Source organism: Mus caroli, unplaced genomic scaffold (genome assembly GCF_978045245.1).
Source record: "Mus caroli unplaced genomic scaffold, Mus_caroli_1 scaffold_19, whole genome shotgun sequence".
Lineage (NCBI taxonomy): Eukaryota > Metazoa > Chordata > Mammalia > Rodentia > Muridae > Mus > Mus caroli.
In genome coordinates this window covers 82812655-82822477 of record NW_028227274.1, presented here as the reverse complement: position 1 = coordinate 82822477, position 9823 = coordinate 82812655, and the positions used below count along the sequence as shown (strand labels likewise).

Genomic DNA, 9823 nt, shown 5'->3' with positions numbered 1-9823 from the left:
TACTTGCACATATGTGTGTGTGTGTGTGTGTGTGTGTTTTTCTACATACCCTGCTCATTCTGTATTACTTATATGGATGTTTTCAGAGTTGCTTATTTCATATCGGATAACCAATTGGTGTGTTCTTTCCTGGGAAAGACTATTTCTCTCTAATTGTGTGTGTGTGTGTGTGTGTGTGTGTGTGTGTGTGTGTCTTTTACCAAGGAATGAAAAGTATGGGGCATGGAGGCACATTGCTAATCCCAGTATTCAGGAGGCAGAGACAAGCAAATCTCTGTGAGTTCAAGGCCAGCCTGGTCTACAGAGTAAGTCCAAGATAATCAAGGCTGTACTGTGAAACCCTGCCTCAACAAACCAACCAATCTACGAAGAATGGGAAGCAAACGTTGATATTAAAATTAATATTAGAATTAAGTTTGACTTTGTGACTTTTAAACTACAGTACTAGGCAAACTTCTTTTAGCATTTTATACGAAGAAAAACAAAACATAACCCCATAATAAAGAGAGCCATTTAACATTGTTTGAATGCAGCAGTTAGGATCGTCTCTGGATCCCTGACTACAGGACTGCACCACTGTGGTTGTGGGCTTTGTATTCTGCACAAAGCCAGAAAAGATGAAGTGCATCAGAGCTCAGTTCACTGTGCCCTTAGCCTGGGACTGGTAGGTCTGATGGGAGACAGGTGACAGAGGCCTGTGGGTCATAAATAAGTGTATAATATAAGCAGATAAAGTGTGTGTGTGTGGGGGGGGGTCATACCTACTTGATTTAAACATGTTCAAACTCCTTAAAGAAACTATGAAATCTCAGCTACTTTCCTGACTCCCTTACCACACTGGAGTCCTAACACTGAGAAATGGGACAAAGATTCTTCCCGTCACAGTAGTAAACTTCCTCTATGCAGATCTTTACCCAGTTGTCTTCCTTTGCCTTGAAGGAAATGTAAATTTAGCTCCATGTCACCACTGAGTCAAAAGTCTTACGAGCAGACAAGAGGTACCACAGGACACCCCCAAATTCTAAATTCAGGCTCATGAACCAGAGTCTCTATCATCTTGTTAGTTTCATCACTATGACACTGAAGAAAAACAGTTTTCACAAGGAAGGACTTATTCTGGTCCATGGTTTCAGAGACTTCCATCCACAGTAATTTGGCTCCATGCATCCATGACACAGATTACAGAAGCAAGAATGGCTGTTCAGCATCTAGCAGCCAAGAAGCAAAAGCCAGATAGGAAGGGCAGGGCATAAGATTAATCCCAGGTGACCTCCTACCTCCAGTCAGGACCTACATCCTACTTTCTATCGCCTTTCAATAACTCCATCATAATATGGATCAATCAATGGATTAGTCAGAGCCTGCTCGACCTAATCTCTACTCAATGGTAAGAACTATCAACTAGGAACCAAGCCTTCAATACAGGAGCCTTTGGGGGTACATTTCATGCACAAGCCATACTAAAGAGTCACTGACATTCGCAAAATGAACACATCCTGTTTCTAGATATTCTGTATTATTTGAGCATCTCTGGCACAGCCAGATCCTCAGTGGACAGGGCTGTAACTTACTGTATTCTGTAGTCCCAGAACCCAATACAAAATATGCTTGCCGCATAGATGAGTGGAACATGGTGCGAGTGTTTCCCCCAAAAGATCAGAAAGCTTTGAGTACCCTGAAGAATTTTTCTTGAGAAATTGCTTCTAACAGATAAATATTTCTATCTGATTTCTGGAGGCGATGTTGAACAGTGCAGACACATTCTGGGGAGAGGAATATGTTTGAACATATCCTCTGGGTTCCCAACTCTTCCCTTGATAGCTGAACTTGTCACCCAGGGCAGGGTGTGAATATGTTGCTTGTAGGCTATTAGCGGAAGAAACTGTAATTCTGTAATTTTCTAAACACATGAGGTTATTCGTTCTCATTCTTCTAAATTACATGAACTTACAAAGACTTTGTAAAAAAACAAATTCTTGGCAACGAGAACTCTCACTTGTGACTGCAGAGTGCTTTATTGAGTTGTACTCGTTAGCTTTGTTCATTGCTGTTGGAGAACCGGATGCACAGGTTGAGGAAGTAGTACGATGTTAGTCTGGGTGAAGACCTCTTCTGTATGGTCTGTCAGTAGAAAGGAGACTGTTGGGGGCCCAGTCACTCACTGATCAGTTCAGTGTCCTCAACTCTGTCTCAGGATTCTGTACATATTTATTGCTCTAGAAATGAACATGGAGACTACTGTGGAAGGCCCACTTTTCAATAGTCTAACAGAGATACAGGAGCAGATCAGTGCCAAGGAAGAGCCCCATGCTCTGTGCTAGGAGTGTTGACTAGTCTACCCACTGTGGGGAGGTTTCGTAACGAGCTAAAGCTAAATCCACCGTATGCTCCAACTTCACCACTCCTGGGTCTACACCCAAAGGACTCCAAGGCAATGCATACATCACACGAAGGTTAATTGTGATCTCTGGTGTCTGAGGAGTCTGTCTGTGGCCACTGGCTGTTGCTCAGTCCTTTTGTAAGACATCGTGGTGAGCACACGCTGGGCATTGAAGCTGCTCCCTTCATATGGCCAGGAAGCAGAGAGGGAAAAGTGGGGGCAGGGGGGAGACTAAGAACTTGTACCCTTCAGAGCCACATCTCCCATCATTTACCTCTGCAGACAGGGCCCTACATATTGGTTTCTGCCATTTCTCAATGATGCTCTCAAATTATGGACCCATAACAAATACATCAATCCAGTGATTAGTTCAGACCACTCAGGGTCCAGGCACTTGCTGAAAATCCCACCTCCTGAGTATCACACTAGGGACCAAGCATACAGGTTTTAGGCATATTTAATATCTAAATTATCACATTCTATCCAGATCATTGCTGTTTACACAGGTGTCTTGCCTCGGGCCAAGAGCATTTCCAACAGTTACCATTTTTACCAGCTACTTGAAAGAGTTTAGGTAGAGCATGAATTTAACTTATGAAGTTTGCAATACCAAGGGGCCTCTCTTCCCAGTGGTGGCCAAGTAGGCCATCTTCTGCTACATATGCAGCTAGAGATACAAGCTCTGGGGGTACTGGTTAGTTCATATTGTTGTTCCACCTATAGGGTTGCAGACCCCTTCAGCTCGAGGGAATGCCAGGGCCAAGAAGCAGGAGTGGGTGGGTAGGAGAGCAGGATGGAGGGAGGGTATAGGGAACTTTCGGGATAGCATTTGAAATGTATATAAAGAAAATATCTAATAAAAAATAAAGAAATATAAAGAAAAAAAAAGAATTTAACTTATGCACAGTGTGCTCTGCCCTCTGCTATGACAGCAGTGGCTCCTCGTACATGTGAGACAAATGTGGGTACACAGAAAAGCAAGTTTCTGGCCACCTTGGGGCAGTGAAAATATGTAGAGGACACCAGAGTTGGCGTCACCATCACATACCAGGTACAGCCCAGGCGTTAGAAACGCTAGTGACGTCATCATCACAAGAACACCTTTCCCAGTTCCTACTTAAGTGAAATGGGCCCAATTTCTAAAATGAGATTTTATTTCTGTGATAGTCCATGGCTTGCCTTGGTGAGGTTCCAAGCTGTGCATACTGGAAATTGTATACCAGAGGACAGATTTCTTTTCTTTCTTTCTTTCTTTTTTTTCTTTTTGGTTTTGCAATGCATTTTATTGAACCTAAAGGTCACTTAGGGGACATACAGACACACAACTCCTCTGATCAGCCACTAATATGCTTTGGTTCCCTTTAAGTTTTATACTTAAAAGCCAGTTCACTTTTTCTCCGTGTTCAATACCGAGCTTCGGCAGATCCTTTGCATGCCCCTCATCCTCAGCTCCCGGGGCTCTAGAGTTCCCACCACGCTGCCCTCTTTGCTTTCTTCCTGTGGATGTGCCTCGCAGGGCTCTTCTGCAGCTTCTCCATCTTACAGCTCACATCCCACAACCTGATCCTCCCATCATTCCCTCCACTAAGCAGCAGACTGGACTCGGGCAGAAAGCAGACCTGGGATACCCCCAAAGTGTGACCCTTAAATCCCAGTTCTCGCTCACATTTGACTCCCATCACCCTAAAGATGCGCACCTTACCATCCTCTGCACCACAGCTAAAAATATTGCCGCAAGACGCTACAGAGACAGAGTGGGCTAGCGCAGGGTTTAAGAGCCGACCAGGGGTCTGGGGGGCTTCCGTTTCCTCTGTTTCATCCTCCTGTAAATTTGTAATCCAGACAGGACGGGCTTTTTGAAGACTCCACAGCATTATCTGCATATCCAGGCCTCATGACACCAGGCTCTGAGGCCTCTGAGGTCGAAAAGCCATAGAGGAACAGATGTTGGAATGTCTCTTCAGGGATTTTGATTGCCCCAGAGTCATCAGCCGAAGCCAGCAGACTTTCAGTTTCATTTAATGAAAGACAGTTGATTTCCTCCTCATTCACATGGAAGTGGTCCAGGGACCCTTTAAGAGACCTGACATCTAGTACACCGATGGTTTCTCCATGGGAGGCATAGAGCTTGGTGGGGCAGGAGGCAGAAAACGAGACGCTGGTAACATCATCAGCCCCTTCCAACTGCATGTGTCCTAACGGGGTCCCATCTTCACCCCAAGCCACAAGGTCTCCACCCTCTCCTCCTGAAGCCACCAGCCCGTCTTTATTTGCATTTAGGCAAAGGATTGAAGAAGAATGTCCACCAGTCCACTTGATTGCCATGATGGCCTGTGAAATTCTGGGCTTCCCATTCCCGGTGGCCCAGGGGACAGATCTCTAAGAGGTGAGAAGAAAGGGGGAGCCATGGTACTGCCATGGAAAGTGAGAGCCTAGAACCATCCAATGAATAAATCCAGATACCTGCCCTGTACAAGGGAGCAAGGGCAGAGCTTGACACCCAGCTGATAGTAGCAACATTAGCGGTAACCTGAGCATGCGCAGAAGGGATTACATAAATCGTAGCTGTCTGTCTGCCGAAAGATATGGCATAAAAAGGTGGCAGATAATGTTTCTGGGAAAATATTACAGGAGAATATCTGTCATTTCTATTTTTTTCCATACCTGGGAAAATCACACTTGTTCACTGGCCACCCTGGTGTTTGTCCACACTACGTATGTGAGGTGGGTTGTGATGAGCCTATAAGGGCTTCACATCTCCCGACCATGTGGCTGGGCAAGGTAGCCTCAGCATGAGAAGCCATCCAGAGTCAGAGCTGTCCTCGAGCTTTGTGGGACTGTTTGGCAAGATAGGCCATATTTGATTTCATTATTACTTTTGTAGTCATCTTGTACATCTAGGATCGTATAACAGATGCCTTTTGTACTGATCTCCTTTTGTTCAATTATCCCAAGGGTCCCCCGTGTTGTAACATATATCAACACTTCATTTCCTTTATATTACAGTTGAGTCCATTGTGCGAACGCAGCACTGAATATTTTAGCACTTTGTCAGCTTGTGAACATCTAAATGATTCCTCCTGCCCATCTTTTTTTTTTTTTTTTTTTTTGCCATTGCACGTAGCACTGTTGTGGGAGTCTGTGTACATGTCTTTATGTAGATGTATGCTTTTATTTCTGGGTTCTAGAATTGTTAGGTATTAAGGTAAATTTGTATTTAAGTTTTATGTGCGTCTGTGTGTGCATGGGAGGTATACTGCATATATGTGTGAGAAAAGAGAGGTGTATATGTGCACGTGTGTGAGGAAGCTGTATGTGTGTATGTGTGTATATGTGTATATGTGTATATTGTACAAGTGTACATGTATATATGTGCATGTGTGTGAGTAAGATGTATATGTGTATATGTATATATGTGTATGTGTGTATATGTGTATGTGTGTATATGTATGTATATGTGTATGTGTGCACATGTGTATATTATACATGTATATATGTGTATATGTGCACATGTGTGAGGAAGCTGTATATGTGTATATGTATATATATGTATATGTGTATATGTGTACATGTATGAGTAAAGATGTTTATATGCAGACATGTATGTGTGTGAGAAGTGTGTATATACATGTGTGTAAGGGGGCATATGTGCACATGTGTGTGTGAGGGGGTATATATGCACATGTGTATGTGTGAGACAGAGAGTTGTATATGTACACATAGTGTGAGGGGGGCTATATATGTGCACATGTGTGTGTGAGCATGGGTCAGAGGATGATGCTGAATGCCCTCTTCTATCCTTATCCGACTTACTCCTTTGAATCAGGGTCTCTCCTTGAATCTAGAACTCATGGTTTTTGGCCAGGCTGGCAGTTATCAAGCTTTGGCCATACCCTTGTCTCTTTCCTCCATGACCTAGGGAGACAGGAACACTCAAGACCATGCTCAGCACACTAAGTGGACATCAGGATTCAACCTTAGGTCCTCATGGTTGCCCAACATGTACATCTAAGCACTGGGCCATCTCCTGTTCCCTAGACTTTAACTTTTAAAGAAACAGCCAGTTGATTTTCCCAAAATGTTTGCACCATTTTACATACCATTGGATTCGTCTCCGCGTCCCGCCCACAGGCACTAGTTAAATTCACTGATGACCCTCTAGGATCAACGTGGTGGTATGTCCTGGAACTGTGAACTGTATTTCATAAATAGTCATTATTTTCATTTTTAAGGGTCAGAAGTGGCCCTACAACTTAAGTAAATGGTTCTGTCGTCCCCCAATTATATCCACCTATGATAGAACTGCAATTTAGGGATGTCAGTTCAAGTCCTCAAGACTTACTGGGCCCAGCTTGTCATAGAGGTCTGTGAGTGGAGAAAAGAATTGACTGGTCCCAGCCCTAGAGTTGTCCGGAATGCTGGGCCATCTCCTGGGAAAACGAGGGGCTGCTTCTCTTTTGGTCTCCGAACACCAGCAACATTGATTAAGGCCCAGGCGCTGCAAAGGAGCAGTCATTTCCTGCCCCTTTCCTTCTGTTGGGGGAACTAAGGGGAGTCTCTCCGCAAAGCCCCCACTCCTCTGTTTAGCTGATGCCTTTGTTGTTCCTGGGCTCACCCAGAACGCTTTGCACTGATCGACTCGCTATGCTCCATTTTGGACTGAGCTTGGTGTGATGAGCCTCTGGGGTTTTCTAACCACCCACAGTTGCACTGATTTTTCTATGACTACACTTTAGGAAATATGCAACCTTTTCTTGGCCTCCCTTCTGTAACAGGTCCCGCCGTAGTTTCCAACTGCAGCCTTCAGTTCACCCCACCCACAGCAGCGCCGGGGGATTTCCCTCCAGAAGGTAGTCACCCCCACGCTAACCCTTTGCCCATGGGTGTCTTCCTGTGAGTTCCTGTCTGAGATGCACATCAATCCCATGAGAGTGATGCACAGGGAAAAACTGTGTCATGCCACTTGGCACTGAGATGCTTATGCAAGCATCCTTAGGAAAAAGTGACATTCCAGAATTGTCATTTCTCATTTGGCAAAGGCATGTAACTCATTGCCAAGGTCTGTGCTCATCCATAAAGCATGCTAGGGAAATAGAGACAAATAGATTCCTGGAGCTCACTGGCCAGCCTAGAATACCCAGCAAGCTCCAGGTTAGGGAAAAACTATCAAAAACGAGGTGTAAGGAAGGCCCTGAGCCTTTGGGGTTTTCTAACCACCCACAGTTGCACTGATTTTTCTGTGACTTTAGGAAATATGCAACCTTTTCCTGGCCTTCCTTCTGTAACAGGTCCCAGACATTGGAAGTTGACCTCTGACCTCCAGAGGCACCTCAAGAACATGCACACACACTGGGGGAGGGGAGTTGGCTTTATTACACAGAGAAGTTTGTGCTACCTGGTCCTGCTCCCCAGGTCTCATGGTCTTTCTGAGTTTATGTAGCTTTGATCTACTCTATTGGGGCAGAGTCTTGGGATCCCCAAAGGCTGGAGTGATCACAGTGCCCCTAGTAACGTCCTAGTCCCCAACGCATCCTTTCTACATCTCTGATAATACAGCACTGTTGGCTTTTTGTTTTTAAAATAAAGTTGAGAGAGAGAGAGAGAGAGAGAGAGAGAGAGAGAGAATGTGTCTTTTATTTTGCTCTGTTTCGAGACAAGATCTCATGCAGCCCAGGCTTGCCTTGGACTTTGTAACAGAAGAGGATCTTAAACTTCCAATCCTCCTGCCTCCACTTCTGAATGGTTGAGAATGAGAGTACAGATAAGAATTTAAACTTGGAGCCAAGTGGTGGCACACGCCTTAATCCCAACACTCGGGAGTCAGAGGCAGGTAGATTTCTGAGTTCGAGGCCAGCCTGGTCTACAGAATGAGTTCCAGGACAGCCAGGGCTATACAGAGAAACCCTGTCTCGAAAAAAAAAAAAAAAAAGAAAGAAAGAATTTAAACTTGGATTTTGTGTATGTGCATTTATTTTTGTTGTTTGTTTGTTTGTTTGTTTTTAGAAAAAGGTTAGCATTATAGTACAAATAAGAGAGGCAGACAGGGAAGTTTCCTGTCCATGCCCCACCCCTTTGTGGGCGTGGTCCTCTGTTGTCTCCACCCTCCACCTCACTTGGGGCACCAGGAACTGTAGGAATGCCGTCAAGCTCTAAGAAACATTAAAAGTGAATCTTTTCTATCAAACACTATAAAACGTTTTTATGACAAAGAATTCAAATCTTTCATCCCTCCCACCCCATAAAACCTTTGTTTGCACAAAGGCCCTGGATTAAAGTGGCCGGCCCCTTCCCCCTTCTTCAGCTTTGTACTGAGTCTCTTTAAAGCTAGCCAATAGGAAAAGAGTGTGAGGTTGGGCCCAGACAATGGGGAAAGAACTGAGCAACCACAGGCATTAGAATAAAACCCAGTGTGCTTCCTTCACAGACGCGGATGAGCCTGCTGTTTTCAGAGTGCAGCCTCTGGATCAAGAGTGAAGTTTGTCCTGTCAAGACCCTTCACTTGGAGGGGTGGTCTGCTTGAAGTCTGGAATTTATTCCTAACAACGTTTACTCGAAGCCCGTGGGTCCTATGCAGGTCACTCTGGGTGTGTTCCGTCAGTGGGTTTGAACACGGGCTTTCTACCATGGATCTAAAATGCAGGCCAGAGTCTGCAGTGCTTACCTGATCACCCCTACTCTCCCCCACACCCCCTGGTTACCACTGAACTTTTTATTGGAATCAAGCAGTATATAGCTTTTCAAGTTGGCAATTTGGGTCAGTATAGTGAAACATTGTCTCAAACAAAACAAAACCGTACAAAACAAAAACAAGTTTCAAGTGTGCGGATTCGTACACATTTCTGTTGCCCTCAGAGCAGGTCCGCACTGCTCCTCTTCTGACTTATGCTCACACCTACAGCTTGGTACAGCTTCTTCTTGACCACCACTTCTCTGTGAAGGACCAGGAAAGCCGCTCACCCTCAGCCACTCCCTAAGTCCTGAAGATAAGATTAAAAAAAAAAAAAAAAACCTCTCCTGAAAAATGAACTGTGAAAGCAGCTCATAATAGATTAATGACATTATATATTTTCCTTTATCGACATTAATATTTAATGATAAAGCAAATGCCTGAAAGAGATACATTACAAAACACAAATGTGTATTGCAGACATAAATCACATCAGATTTTCCACGCTATCCCTTTAAGAGGCAGTGGCAGTCACCACACCCGCCCTGAGCAGCCAGCCCCTGCCATATACCTTGCTCATGCTCTCCAGTTCAAACCCTGCTCTCATTAAGAACCAGGTCCTGAGCTCCTTCTCAGACCCCTGGTGATTCCTACTCTGCTCTTTCCTCTGTGGTTTTGACCATGGAAGCATAAAACAAGATCTCCTGAACTAAAACTATCCCTGGGTTAAAAACTCTGCAGATCAACTGACTGATTAGAACCTTGAGGTTGTGGAG

At 44.6% G+C, this 9823-nt stretch overlaps 1 pseudogene; it reads right to left on the bottom strand.

The window, feature by feature from the left end:
* Window positions 1-3671: 3671 nt before the first annotated feature.
* Window positions 3672-4717, bottom strand: LOC110285166 (WD repeat-containing protein 53 pseudogene; annotated as a pseudogene).
* Window positions 4718-9823: the final 5106 nt, after the last annotated feature.